Below are 16,065 nucleotides of genomic sequence, written 5' to 3' on the forward strand. Positions count from 1 at the left end.
CCACTGGATTCAGACAGAATTAATTCAGGTATTGTGTTGTACTGCAGGTTGATTAGAGAAAACAACAGGTTTTTTTTGCAAATGTGTGTGCAACGACCGGGCCAGTCACCTGGCTGCCACTTGTCGTTATGTCATTGGCCTGGGACTAAAACGTCACATGCAGTGCAAGTTGGGGTATGGTGGGTTGAGTTTTGTAAGTTTGAGACTAAAACGTCACATGTTGTGCAAGTTAGGGTACTTGGGATACTTTTACCTCAATTAACAACCGCCTAGCCCTTCCTTCAAAGCTTTGGTGTCCAAAAATTGACTTTTCATTCTCTGAAACATACCGACACTAGACCAAATTTGCTTTGAGAAGAGTGTTGGAGTATAGAGCTTTTTTTTAAACGAGCCAAAAGACTTGCCATTTTGATTGATTAAGAAGAAGTGGGAATTGTCTGGTTAATTGGCGGAAAACCAGGCTAAAACTGATACAACCCAGTCTGTAAAATGGGCGCCACCGGTCAACCTGGCCAACAAGCCAACAGATGGCCACACACGCGAATCGCCGACAACTCCGACTCGACGACGAGCTTCAGAAGGGAAATATGCAGGACATGCGTCGAGCGTGCCCTCCGTAAATGACCACCGAGAGCCTGTTATCGTCACCGCATGGACTCGCTCCACCGCAGCTCCGACTTCAAAGCTACCAAGCAACCCACGAAAAGCACCTCTGATACGCCGGGAAGATCCGACTACCAAAGCCCGAGCCATGACCTGAGCTCCAGTCGACACAATCATCGTTGCCAAACAGAAATCAGTGCCCCCGAAAACGACCGCCTAAGGCAAACCACGTGGTGAAGATGCCGCCATCTACCGGTGAAGAAGATACCGCCATCCACCTGTCTCCAGGTTGTAGCCGGCTCCGAGACGATGCCTCCAAGGAGGAAGATGATGTGAGGTCGCTTTCATCGTCTGATCCTCTGGATCTGAGGTTCCCTTTCGGAGCCAAGACCACGGAGAGAGGGGAGGAGCACCACACAACAACGATGCTTCCAAGGAAGAGCACAACGCCCGTGGACGTCGCCGTCATCGTCCCCAGATCCGGCAAAGGCCCAAGAAAAGATTTCTCCCGGTGACGCCCTACCAACAACCCCCCATACAGGTCGGCTACAAACCGCCACCCACCAACCACCACAGAGCACGGAAAGAAAACTTGTGAAAACTCGTCTTGGATCAATAGCCATCGATGGAAAGAAACTCAGGCAAGTCTAGTTTCAAATTGGCCTTGTACGCACGCTCGGCCTGCATGGTTTCTTTCCATTTTCATCTCTCTTCCCTCCCCCTCCCACCAAATAAATAGTCGCCATGCTCCATTTCTTCGATCTGCAGAAATCGTCCGGCCATCACCTGCCCTCCCGAAGGACCTCCAACACCAGCCAGGTACATCAGCATGGATCCATGGAGTTTACGTACATTCTCTTCGCATTTTCGCTCCCTAGATCTACTGAACCTTATGTACACATTTTTCGTTTCAGTTTGTGTTTGGCTGCTGTGTGCTGGGCATACAATTCAGAGACCAAAGTACTGTGGTGCTGTGCCTGGCCTGCGACGCGGCCTTCCGTTAATTCCTGCTGTCACGGCTGCAAGGTACACGCGTCCACCAACCTTGTGGTTTCCTTCCTTCCGTTTCCACCTGCCTCGGCTGAGAGCCTGAGATTTTCGGAAGTCTTCATCGATTTAGATAGAGCGATACAGTAAAAGTGCAACTAACATTTTTTAACCTCATTGAATTTTTGTAATGTGGAAGTTGCACCTTCCAGGAAATATTAAAGTTGGACTTTTGCAAATTCATACCGAAAAGGCTTTCGCCCCAATTTTGCAAATTCGTTTGGACTTTAAAACTCTCGGTAGAACGAGACTTAGCAACAATCTATTATTGTAGTGTGCCCACCACCGAATGACTTAAGTAGTGGATATCTTTTGCCACGGAACCGCTTCCTAATCGATCAGACGGCCTAGTGAGCAAAGCATATTTGGAACCAAAAATATGAAATCTGGTCTTTAATTTGGAGTATGGATATTTTTTATTTACCATCTTTGAGACTTACACAAAATGCAATGCCATCATTTTTTATTTGCTATACATATGATTCTTTTATTTATTTTCTTATTGTGCCTTTTCTCTTCTATCTTGTTCCGACCCTTTCCCTACCAGGAGTACAAGGTTTTTTAGTCATCATGGCTTCTTCCGGATCCAATGAGAAGAGAGGTGATGATCGCAAGGGGGGTGAAGAAGTGTGGAAAATGGAGGCCAAGGATAAAGATGGAACTCCCAGAAACTCGGTAGTCTCCGCTGAAGAATCAGAAGCTCAAGTATCTCAACCTCGGTCAACCACGGTCACCGGAGTCTCTGCCATCCCAACCTCTTGGAGAGTCAAATCATCAAACTATCGGCTGACACCCAAATCATCAGCAAGGCTGTACAGAAACCCTTACTACAACTTAATTCACAATTTTGGAGTAGAGAACACTTCTTGTTTGGACATTCCTGGACCTTGGGATCGCCATATACCCAAGAGAGGCAATGACCAGGAGAGCAACAGTTGGGGAACTACCAACAATCAAATTATGTAGGACGTCCTTGACACCTCTGTGCTGTAGCATCTAATCCTGGAGAGCTATATATTTTATGTATCTCTTGAGAGTTATTTTACATGCAAAGTGTGTTATTTTCTCCTTCAGAGAAATATTTTCGATGTATCTATTGGTGTGAGGTTATATGATAAAGAGATTACATGATATTTTTTCTTTTACTTATTATATATTCCAACAAAATAATTTAGATCTTATAGAATTATCTTTTTGGGGGGTCATGACTTTACCATCTTGGATGTTTGATAAAAATAATTGGTCATCTACAAAACTCACGAAGGTTAGTAGAAAGAAGACAAACAATCACATGCAAATATACCATTTCAAACATCTTTTATGATTGTGAACTCACTTTCCATATTGCAAAATTTGAACAACTTTCTTTGGCTAGACATTGAAAACGACTTAATGAATTGCATGGGTTGTGTACCTTCCTAATTTATTTTTCATGGATCTTCCAACATGCATGTTTACTATTACAGACTTTGTAGCCAATGATCACGTACTTAGAATGAATTCTTTTTGTGCATCCAACCTCCTTAAACCAAGCAATTCCGACTATATCTACCAAGTTGGCAGAGTAAGCCATTTCAACTAAATTTTCACCGTCGTAGTCATCTCAAATGATCAACTAAAAATATTCAGGTTTGAGTTTTTATAGCATGGAAATTAAAGTTCTCCATGATGGGCACCATCATAAGGACAACGAAAAATACGGTTCCAACTCAACAAGCTCTTGAGAACTCAACAAAAAAACACATGACAATCCCCACTTCTTTGCGAAGGGCTTATCCTTTACTTTTAATGTGAGTCATTTCTCTTTAACAAATCTATTATGTAGTGTAGCCATTGCATGTCAGAGAAACTTTCAAGAGTCTTATAAATTCATAAGGTATGTGATCATGTTAATTTATTATAGCTGACAATATCTATAAGATTTAAAAGGTTAGAAACTAAGCAACTATTTATATTTAAAGCATCCTTGTGTCTGGGTTATGTTTTCTTGTTCTAAAAATCTTCCTACTGGTGCTAGCTAATTGATTAAAGATAAATATGTTGGGGAACGTTGCATGGAAAACAAAAAAAGTTCTACACACACGCAAGATCTATCCATGGAGATGCATAGCAACGAGAGGGGAGAGTATGTCTACGTACCCTCGTAGACCATAAAGCGGAAGCGTTTATTAACGTGGTTGATGTAGTCAAACTTCTTCATGATCCAACCGATCAAGTATCGAACGTACGGCACCTCCGCGTTCAACACACGTTCCGCTCGATGACGTCCTCACCTTCTTGATCCAGCAAGACGGGTGATGTAGTAGATGAGTTCCGGCAACACGACGGCGTGGTGATGGTGATGGTGAACTCATTCCCGCAGGGCTTCGCCGAGCGCTGCGGAGAAACTGGACGGAGGACTAAACTATGGAGAGGCGTGCCGCACATGGCTAAGAGATTGTCGTGGTCTTGTGTGGCGCCCCCTCCCTCATATATATATAGTGGGGGAAGGGGAGGCAGCCAGGAGGTTCCCCAAGGGTGGTCGGCCGGCCCCCTTGGGCTCCTGCCCTCTAGCACCCCCTTCCTTGTTTGGCGCCAAGGAGAAGGCAGGAGGAGGTGCCCCCCCCCCTTTCCTTTCTCCCATGAGGAGGGGAAGGCAGGAGGGGCTAGCCCTCCCCCCTTTCCTTCTCTAGGGTCGGCGGCTAGGGAGAGGGCACGCCAGGCCCCTTGTGGACTGGTGTGTGCCTTCCCTTGGCCCATTAGGCCCATAGATCTCCCGGGGCATCCCAGAACCCCTTCCGATGATCCGATGAATACCCGGTTCACTCTGAAACCTTTCTGGTGTCCAAATAGTATCGTCCTATATATCAATATTTACCTCCGGACCTATTTGAAGCTCCTCGTCATGTCCGTGTCTCATCCGGGACTCCGAACAACATTCGGTCACCAAATCACATAATTCATATAATACTATATCGTCAACGAACGTTAAGCGTACAGACCCTACGAGTTCGAGAACTATGTTGACATGAACGAGAGATCTCTCCGGTCAATAACCAATAGCGGAACCTGGATGCCCATATTGGTTCCTCGTAATTCCCTTTGTCTGTTGGTATGTTACTTGCCCGAGATTCGATCGTTGGTATCTTCATACCTAGTTCAACTCGTTATCGGCAAGTCTCTTTACTCATTCCGTAATAGATCATCTCGTAACTAAATCCTTAGTCACATTTCTTGCAAGCTTTTTGTGATGTGTATTACCGAGAGAACCCATAGATACCTCTCCGATACACGGAGTGACAAATCCTAATATCGATCCATGCCAACTCAACAGACATCTTCGGAGATACCTGTAGAGCATCTTTATGATCACCCAGTTACATTGTGACGTTTGATAGCACACAAGGTATTCCTCCGGTATCCGGGAGTTGCATGATCTCATAGTCGAAGGAATATGTATTTGACATGAGAAAGCAATAGCAATAAAACTGAACAATCATAATGCTAAGCTAACGGATGGGTCTTTTCCATCACATCATTCTCTTAATGATGTGATCCCGTTATCAAATGACAACTCATGTCTATTGTTAGGAAACCCTAACCATCTTTGATCAACGATCTAGTCAAGTAGAGGCTCACTAGGGACACGGTGTTTGTTTATGTATTCATACATGCATTTAAGTTTCCGATCAGTACAATTCTAGCATGAATAATAAACATTTATCATGAATAAGGAAATATAAAATAACAACTTTATTATTGCCTCTAGGGCATATTTCCTTTAGTCTCCCACTTGCACTAGAGTCAATAATCTAGATTACATTGTAATGAATCTAACACCCATAGAGTCTTGGTGTTGATCATGTTTTGCTCACGAAAGAGGCTTACTCTACGGGTCTGCTACATTCAGATCCGTATGTATTTTGCAAATCTCTATGTCTCCATCCTTGACCTTTTCACGAATGGGGTTGAAGCCTCTCTTGATGTGTTTGGTTCTCTTGTGAAACCTGGATTCCTTCGCTAAGGCAATTGCTCCAGTGTTTGCACAAAAGATTTTCATTGGACCCGATGCACTGGGTATTACACCCAGATCGGACATGAACTCCTTCATCCAGATTCCTTCATGTACTGTTTCCGAAGCAGCTATGTACTCCGCTTCACACGTAGATCCTGCCATGACACTCTGCTTGGAACTGCACCAACTGACAGCTCCACCATTCAATATAAACACATATCCGATTTGTGACTTAGAGTCATCCAGATCAGTGTCGAAGCTAGCATTGACGTAACCATTTACGACGAGCTCTTCGTCACCTCCATAAACGAGAAACATATCCTTGGTCCTTTTCAAGTACTTCAGGATGTTCTTCCTCTTTTTAGAAAACTATTCATTTGACCATTTTATCTGTTGTCATCGAAACATGTTTATCCGCCCATCTCACACTTTGTTTTGTTGTGATATGTAAGCTAAACATACTCATGAGAATCTCGAAAACTTTTTAATTTGAGAGGGTTCTTGCCTACTTTGCTGCTTGCTCTAATTTATTTATTTGATCAAGTTTTAGTTCATTTTGTCAGTTGAACATTCAAGGGAGTAGTACATATAGTTATGTTTCTCCTCTAATCAATTAACACCAGTGTGTGGAAGACTTATGATCATCTCATTAGTGGGTATGCCCTACCACTTGTTCCTATATCATCATCTCATATGTTTTCCTGATACAGGGATACTAAACATCAAGATATCCATGACTCGTTCGAAAAGAATCTTCCCTTATTCAAAGAGGAAATTGAGAGTTCAACCTTATTGGAATAAAAACTATGGGCTAATATCGACTTGTAGAAAATAAATTCATAAAAGTAAAGATACAAAGTACTCTAGGATCTCCCCCAAGCTAGCAATCAAGCCGGAGCGATCCCGGTACCTACCTTTTAGCTCACTCCTTGGTATCCTCGCAAGCAGTGCAGATGTTCTTGAAGCATGCTCTTTTTTCCTCAATCACCGTCGGTTGCTCATCCATGACCCTGCTCAAGAACTCAAACTATGCAGTATTTTGATTAACAATTTCAATCACGAGACTGATCTTATTGAAGAGACCATCCACCCGAGAATCCAGGTCTTTTCTCATCAACCAATAAGCACCAATCCCTTCATACAATTTTGAAGAGACCATCGATCCTACATACAATTTTGAGCATACCATGAGTTTCAAATTGCGACGAATCCGAGATGTGGCCGAGAGGGGTGGGGGATATTTTCTACTTCGTGGGTGGGTGGCCGAGGATATTTAAGAGCCTAGGTGCTCAAGGAGGATAATTTTTACTACTCAAAAGCTTTTTACCTGATTGGTTAGGTACAGTCTAGAGGTGGAAAAAATGAAATTTTACTTCTCTAAAGCTTTTTAGGGATCGGTCGAAGATGCCCTAAACTATCACTCTCTACCTGCCTTCGCCAACTCCGGCGTGTCCTTTTCCGCCCTCTTTCGTTGATGATGGCCACACACCACGACGATGATGATTCCCTTGCTCTTTCAGCTCCATAGTGGCAACTGCTCAGAGCAGAGGACCGCATGGAGGTACCATATATATCGTCGTCGCCATCATGAATCACGGCCATATCACTAAGCTAGAGCGTATCGCCCTGCAGCTGCTGCCAGTGTCACTCACCACTCGCCGCCGGCCACCGTAGGATCGAGAGAGAGCAGCATGAGCGAGCAGGGGGCAGGGCAGGGTACCAAGGAGCAGTCACCGGCAGAGCTCGAGCTCGAACTCGAAACGGAGCATCCTGCCCTGCCCCCGCCCCTTGCTCGAGGTGGCTCGGCCAGTGAGGTGGCAAAACGGTTCCATCCACCATGTTTCTGGCACATACTACACTAGTTCTTGTTTTCAACGGTGTTGACCTGGTGTAGCTGCTGCAGGTGCTGGCCATCCTGCCGTCCTACACGGGCAAAACGGTGCTGGAGCTCCGCGCCGGCGTCGGCCTCTTCACCGGGGAGCTGGCAAAGGAGGCCAGCCACGTCATCGCTCTGGAGTTCATCGACAACATGATCAAGAAGGTGAGATAGCTGGCTTTCTTGTCTGAAGAAGAAGCACAGTCCATGCTCGACACTCCTTTGGTAATCTGATCTGATCTGCCACTGGGTGTTGCAGAACGAGGAGATCAATGGGCACATCCACAAGAACATCACCTTCATGTGCGCCGACGTGACGTCGCTGGAGCTCAAGATCGAGGACAACTCCATTGACCTCGTCTTCTCCAACTGGCTGCTCATGCAGCTCAACGACCAGGAAGTAATTAAGAGCTTAAAAAGAAACTTCTTCAGTATAGAATTAGAAACAGATGAAACCATTTTTCTGACAGTGAACAGATGCAGCTTTTTTGTTACTCCTACTTGTTAACTTTTTACAACGGTTGCCAATTATTTTCGAGAAAATGCATGAGTATGCGTTTCATATATTCATAGAAGAGAACGGTTGCTAATTATGAATGTTACTGCCTTGTACTCTAGGTTGAGAAGCTGATTGGGAGGATAGTGAAGTGGCTGAAGCCTGGTGGCCATATTTTCATCAGGGAATCCTGCTCCCACCAGTCAGGTGATTCCAAGAGGAAAGTGAACCCGACAAACTACCGTGAGCCAAGGTTTTGCACCAAGGTTAGCACTCCAATTCTTAACTATATATTTTCTCGCTCTGTAATCTGCTTCCATTTGCTACAACTCTCTCCATCTCTAGCTTGATTTGAAAAGTCACCTTTACCATTTTGGCAGATAACAAATAAATTACTGACTTGTTACTTATGGCAGGCAGCATCATGTTAATATCTTCATATTCATGGTTACCACAAAAGATAATGCTCTTTCATTATGCACGGGGTATCTAATTATTTTCCATTTGTAAATAGGTGTTTAAGGAATGCCACTCCTATGACCAAAGGGGAATTCCTTTGAACTTTCTCTGGTAACCTCCAAGTGCATTGGGGCTTATGTGAAAAGCAAGAGGAACCAGGTACTTTCCTTTCCTTTTACGCGCCAAAATCATTTGTGCATATCGGTGTTTGTTTAAGCCAACTTACTGATTTAACCTTGTGCTTCTTAGATATGTTGGCTATGGGAGAAGGTCAAGTGCACAGAAGACAAAGGCTTTCAGAGATTCCTGGCAATGTGCAGTACAAATCCACTGGAATCCTGCGTTATGAGCGCGTGTTTGGGGAGGGTTATGTTAGCACCGGTGGATTCGGTGAGTTGCATAATTTCGTTGGCAAACGACTAAATTTCACTCATTATTTCTTGAAGAGAAAACTAGAAATTCAGTGATTCTCTGCACCATACACTGTTAATAACCATGTTTCTGTCATAAAACAACAGAGACCGCAAAGGAATTTGTGGACAAGCTGGACCTGAAAGCTGGCCAGAAGGTGCTGGATGTTGGGTGTGGCATCGAAGGAGGCGACTTCTACATGGCTGAAACCTATGATGTCCATGTCCTCGTCATAGATCTTTCATATCAACCAAAGCAATCTAGTCACCTTGGCAGATTTGTTTCAGGGAAGCAAACCATCTTAAGTTCCTAACCTCTGTTTTGCACATGAACCCCAGATGCTTGAGGGTGCCGGTTTCCACGACGTCGTCGCCGAAGACCGCACCGACCAGGTTATCATCTCCCCCTCTGAATCCAGTCCTCTGCCACACACTCCCTGAATCCTGGCCCTTTTCTTTTTGCACATTGATTTGAAAAATGTAAGAACTTCTGCACTGACTAACACGACCATCACTGTCATATGCTGCGTCGTTTCAGTTCCTGAGGGTCCCGGAGAGGGAGCTGGCCGAGACCGAGAAGAACAAGGAGGCCTTCCTGGCGGACTTCACCCAGGAGGACTACGACGACATCGTCAACGGCTGGAGCGCGAAGCTGAAGCGGAGCTCCGCCGGCGAGCAGAAATGGGGGCTGTTCATCGCGACCAAGTGATCTGGCCGCCGAGCAGTGACGCCATGGACGCGATGATCCGGAAGCAGAGCAGCTTCTGTTATTAAGAATAAATAAAGAGGATCGGTGCTCGACCGTGCTGTGGGTGTGATTGTTTGTTGCACTGGCTGGGCACCATGATCCGTAAGATAATGTGTACGTACGTACTGTATTCCTGAACTTGTACTGTGACGAGCGAGACTCGCTTTGCAACGTGCTATTCTGTTGCTACGTGGCCTTCTTCACTGTGGTGGAGTTGTGTGACCTCGCAGCATCTTTTGCCCTTCCTTCATAATGCTTTAATCCCTCCAAAAATTTAGCTTTGAGGAATTAACAACCGCCTAGCCCTTCATTCAAAACTTTTGTGCCAAAAAATAGCTTTTCATTCTTCAAAACATACCAACACTAGCCCAAATTTGCTTTGAGAAGGGTGTTTTAGTATAAATTTTTTTTTTGAAACGAGGCAAAAGACTTGCCATTTTCATTGATTAAGAAGAAGTGAGAATTGCCCGGTTGATTGGCGGAAAACCAGGCTAAAACCGATACAACCCAACCCGTAAAATGGGCGCCACCGGCCAACCTGGCCAACAAGCCAACAGATGGCCACACACGCGAATCACCGACAGCTCCGATTCCACGACGAGCTTCGCAAGGGAAGTATGCAGGACATGCGCCGAGCGTGTCCTCCGTAAATGACCACTGAGAGCTTGTCATCGTCACCACATGGACTCGCTCCACCGCAGCTCCGGCTTCAAAGCAACCAAGCGACCCACGGAAAAGCACCTCGGGCACGCCGGGAAGACCCAACTACCAAAGCCCGAGCCGCGACCCGAGCTCCACTCGACACCATCATCGTTGCCACACAGAAATCAGCGCCCCCAAAACGACCGCCTCAGCAAACCACACGGTGAAGACGCCGCCATCTATCGGCGACGAAGATACCTCCACCCACCAACGGCAAAGATGCCAGTCTCCAGGTAGTAGCCGGCTACGAGACGATGCCTCCTAGGAGGAAGAAGACGTGAAGTCGCCTTCATTGTTTGATCCCGCGGATCTGAGGTTTCCCTTCGGAGCCAAGGCCGCGGGGAGAGGGGAGGAGCACCACGCGACAACAACGCTTCCAAGGAAGAGCACGACGCCCGCGGATGTCGCCGTCGCCAGATCCGGCAAAGGCCGACGAAAGGATTTCTCCCGATGACACCCTACCAAAATAACCCCCCGTACCGGCCGGCTACAAACCGCCACCCGCCAACCACTGTAGAGCACTGAGGAGAGCACCTTCCGACTGCGCCCCGCCCCTGCTGCCGAAGCTGTGCCAAGCTGGTTGCGGGATCCCTCGATCCACCACGCCCAGGCACGCCCCACCCCTTGGCTGAAGCCGCCGCCACCAGATCCGGGCCACCGCCCAGCAACTGTAGCCCTCCACCGCAACTGTGTGGAGTCCCCATCATCAGGCCAGATCTGGGACGAGCCTAGGATGAGCCCAAGGACGCCAAGACCAGCAGCCGCTGCCCGGGTCACGGAGATGCCACAATGAAGCATAGGACCACCTCACCATCGCAAGGGACGGCCTCGCCATCGAACAGAGCACGCCATTGTGCAGCAGCCGATCGGGTGCCGCAGCACGCAACCATGCGAAGCCGCCCAACCACCGCACGCGGCACGACCCAGCTGACTCAACACCCGAGGTCAGCCGGCGAGCCAAGGCTGGCCACCGCGCCTAGCAGCTCCACTGCATGCAATCACTGAGAGGGACATACCCTCCCCCCCCCCCGGCGCATGCGAACCAAATCCCACCGGCGGCGGTCGCACATGGGCTTTGCCCGGAGACGTGCGCCGGCGGCGACGATGGGAGGAGGAGGTGGAGGGGGTGGCGGCGGCTGTGGGTAGAGTTTCCACCCGAGCCGCCCTGAGAGCGATGCGTGGAGTATAGATTATGGTAGGCTAGGATTTGTTAAGATTGAATATATTCTTTCCTATACGATTTCTATCTTTTCTCTAGAGAGGCTTCTTGTCCTCCAACCATATATACTTGCCCTCGAGGCTCAATAATGCATCCAACGCATTACGCCAATCCCTCTCTATTCCCTTCTCAGTAAAAATGGGAGAAGCCGCTCCTCTCACATTCATGGCGTGGCAATTGTCACGCCGCCCAATTTGCCGTCCTAGGGCTATCAAAGCCAACCCCGCCCCAAAACCCTAGCCTACTAATGACCCACAAGTATAGAGGATCTATCGTAGTCCTTTCGATAAGTAAGAGCGTCGAACCCAACGAGGAGCAGAAGGAAATGACAAGCGGTTTTCAGTAAGGCATTCTCTGCAAGCACTGAAATTATCAATAACAGATAGTTTTATGATAAGGTAATTCGTAACGGGTAACAAGTAACAAAAGTAAACAAGGTGCAGCAAGGTGTCCCAATCCTTTTTGTAGCAAAGGACAAGCCTGGACAAACTCTTATATAAAGGAAAGCGCTCCCTAGGACACATGGGAATTATCGTCAAGCTAGTTTTCATCATGCTCATATGATTCGCGTTCGTTACTTTGATAATTTGATATGTGGGTGGACCGGTGCTTGGGTACTGACCTTCCTTGGACAAGCATCCCACATATGATTAACACGTCTCGCAAGCATCCGCAACTACAAAAGAAGAATTAAGGTAAACCTAACCATAGCATGAAACATATGGATCCAAATCAGCCCCTTACGAAGCAACGCATAAACTAGGGTTTAAGCTTCTGTCACTCTAGCAACCCATCATCTACTTATTACTTCCCGATGCCTTCCCCTAGGCCCAAACAATGATGAAGTGTCATGTAGTCGACGTTCACATAACACCATTAGAGGAAAGACAACATATATCTCATCAAAATATCGAATGAATACCAAATTCACATGACTACTTATAACAAGACTTCTCCCATGTCCTCAGGAACAAACGTAACTACTCACAAATCATATTCATGTTCATAATCAGAGGGGTATTAATATGCATAAAGGATCTGAACATATAATCTTCCACCGAATAAACCAAGTAGCATCAACTACAAGGAGTAATCAACACTACTAGCAACCCACAGGTACCAATATGAGGTTTTGAGACAAAGATCGGATACAAGAGATGAACTAGGGTTTGAGAGGAGATGGTGCTGGTGAAGATGTTGATGGAGATTGCCCCCTCCCGATGAGAGGATTGATGGTGATGACGATGGTGACGATTTCCCCCTCCCGGAGGGATGTTTCCCTGGCAGAACAGCTCCGCCAGAGCCCTAGATTAGTTCCGCCAAGGTTCCGCCTCGAGACGGAGGCGCTTCGTCCCGAAAGCTTCCTTCTTATTTTTTTCAGGGCAAAAGACACCTTATACCAGAAGATGGGCATCGGGGGGCTTCCAGGTGGCCCACGAGGCAGGGGGCGCGCCCAGGGGGTAGGGCGCGCCCTCCACCCTCGTGGACAGTGGGTGGCCCCCTCTGGTGCTTTCTTTGCCCAATATTTTTAATATATTCCAAAACTGACTTTCGTGGAGTTTCATGACTTTTGGAGTTGTGCAGAATAGGTCTCTAATATTTGCTCCTTTTCCAGCCCAGAATTCCAGCTGCCGGCATTCTCCCTCTTCATGTAAACCTTGTAAAATAAGAGAGAAAAGGCATAATATTGTGACATAATGTGAGGTAATAGCCCATAATGCAATAAATATCGATAGAAAAGCATGATGCAAAATGGACGTATCAACTCCCCCAAGCTTAGACCTCGCTTGTCCTCAAGCGGAAGCCGATATCGAAAAATATGTCCACGTGTTTAGAGATAGAGGTGTCGATAAAATAAAATACGGACATGAGGGCATCATGATCATTCTTAGAATAGCAGCATATATATTGTCATATGATTTCTTATGCTGAAGTAACAATCTGTTCACAATGTAAAGTATGAATCAGAAACTTCATTGAAAACTAACAAACTATAACCTCAGTCATTGAAGCAATTGCAATTTATCATAACATCGGAAAGAGTCAATATATAAGAGCTTTTCAGCAAGTCCACATACTCAACTATCATTTAGTCTTTCACAATTGCTAACACTCACGCAATACTTATGGGTATGAAGTTTTAATCGGACACAGAGAAAGATAGGGGCCTATAGTTTTGCCTCCCAACCTTTTACCTCAAGGGTAACGTCAACAATAATGCTTTATGAAAACCCACATCCAATTGGATATATATATATACACACACACAGGATCTTTCCAACACATAGTGCTTGCCAAAGGATAAAGTGTAAAAAGGAAAGGTGAAGATCACCATGACTCTTGTATAAGTTATAAGACAAAAATAAAAGATAGGCCCTTCGCAGAGGGAAGCAGAGGTTGTCATGTGCTTTTATGGTTGGATGCACAAAATCTTAATGTAAAAGAACGTCACTTTATATTGCCACTTGTGATAGGGAAATTTATTATGCAGCCCGTCGCTTTTATTTCTTCCATATCACAAGATCGTATAAAGCTTATTTTCTCCACACTAATAGATCATACATATTTAGAGAGCAATTTTTATTGCTTGCAACAATGACAACTTACTTGAAGGATCTTACTCAATCCATAGGTAGATATGGTGGACTCTCATGGCAAAACTGGGTTTAAGGATATTTGGAAGCACAAGTAGTATCTCTACTTGGTGCAAAGAATTTGGCTAGCATGAGGGGGAAAGGCAAGCTCAACATGTTGGATGATACATGACAATATAATTTATTTCGGATATAAGAAAACATGAACCATTACGTTCTCTTCCTTGTCCAACATCAACTTTTTAGCATGTCATATTTTAATGAGTGCTCACAATCATAAAAGATGTCCAAGATAGTATATTTATATGTGAAAACCACTCTTTCTTTATTACTTCCTATTAATTGCAACGATGACCAAAACTATGTTTGTCAACTCTCAACAACTTTTATTCATCATACTCTTTATATGTGAAGTCATTACTCTCCATAAGATCAATATGATCTCTTTATTTCTTTTTATTCTTTCTGTTTCTTTTATTCCCTCAAGATCATAGCAAGATAACCAAGCCCTCAACTGAAAACTAATCTTTATTATATATAGCTCACGGACTCTATTACATAGATAAGGATCAACACAAAAACTCAAAGCTATATCATACTAAACTTTATTCTACTAGATCAAGATATAACCAAAAGGATCGAACTAAGAAAAACGGTAAAGATAGAAGTTTGATGGTGATATGATACCGGGGCACCTCCCTCAAGCTTGGCAGTTGTCAAGGGGAGTGCCCATACCCGATACTCAGTTCTCCTTTCGTGGTGAAGAAGATGGTGGTGGTGACAATTGTGCCTTCAAGTTTTTCATATTGTAGTTGAGGAGAGCAATTTCCTCCTTTAAATCATCGACTTCCAACTCCAGCTTCAAGATCTTGTCACATAAATCCCCTTTGCTTTTCTGCCGAAAACGAGAAGGAATAGATAGATTTTTAGAACGGTTAGCTCTCTTAGGGAGACTTGATTTCTTGAATTTCACGTGCATATCCCCAGGATGAGGTAGAGGCACATCCTTCTCTTCTGAGCTTGAATCATCGATCCTCATCAAGTGAGCACCCTCCTCGTCATCCGTAGTTCGACCATAAGGCGATAGGTCCCCATAGGTCTTTGGGTCAGCAACGAGATGTGAGACATAGTTCTCTCCATCAGAGTCTTGAGATGACATATTTTCAGAACTGCGCAAGAAACAGCAAGAAAAGAGAACAAAGGACTTTTCCATGATACGGTCATCAAAACCTTTGGGAGATTATATAATGAATTTTTACCGACTAAAAGAACTATCGTGCAAGAAAACGGAGTCTGGAGGGCACACGAGGTGTCCACGAGGCAGGGGGCGCCCAGGGGGGTAGGGCGCGCCCTCCACCCTCGTGGATGCCTCGTGTCCTTTCCGGACTACTTCTTATTTTCCTATTTTCTTAAATATTCCAAAACAGAGAAAAAATGCTATTAGAACTGTTTTGGAGTCGGTTTACTTACCGTACCACATACATATTCCTTTTCGGAGTCTGAAACGTTCTGGAAAGTGTCCCTTATGTACTCCTTCGGGGTTACGGTGTCAATAACATTAGTTTAAACATTTATGGGATTACCTGAGATATAATGTTTGATTCTTTGACCGTTCACCACCTTTGGATTTGTGCCTTCGAAGTTGTTGATTTTTATGGCACCGGAACGATAGACCTCCTCGATAACATAAGGACCTTCCCATTTAGAGAGGAGTTTTCCTGCAAAAAATCTTAAACGAGAGTTGTATAACAAAACATAATCACCTACATTAAACTCACGCTTTTGTATCCTTTTGTCATGCCATCTTTTAACTTTTTCTTTAAACAGTTTGGCATTCTCATAGGCCTGGGTTCTCCATTCATCAAGTGAGCTAATGTCAAATAGTCTCTTCTCACCGGCAAGTTTGAAGTCATAATT

General features: G+C 45.2%; 1 pseudogene; it reads left to right on the forward strand.

Annotated features, from left to right (window-relative positions):
* Positions 1-7,140: 7,140 nt before the first annotated feature.
* LOC109781461 (phosphoethanolamine N-methyltransferase 1-like) lies at positions 7,141-10,031 on the forward strand (annotated as a pseudogene).
* The last annotated feature ends 6,034 nt before the right edge of the window (positions 10,032-16,065 follow it).

The sequence above is a fragment of the Aegilops tauschii genome, chromosome 1 (genome assembly GCF_002575655.3).
Source record: "Aegilops tauschii subsp. strangulata cultivar AL8/78 chromosome 1, Aet v6.0, whole genome shotgun sequence".
Lineage (NCBI taxonomy): Eukaryota > Viridiplantae > Streptophyta > Magnoliopsida > Poales > Poaceae > Aegilops > Aegilops tauschii.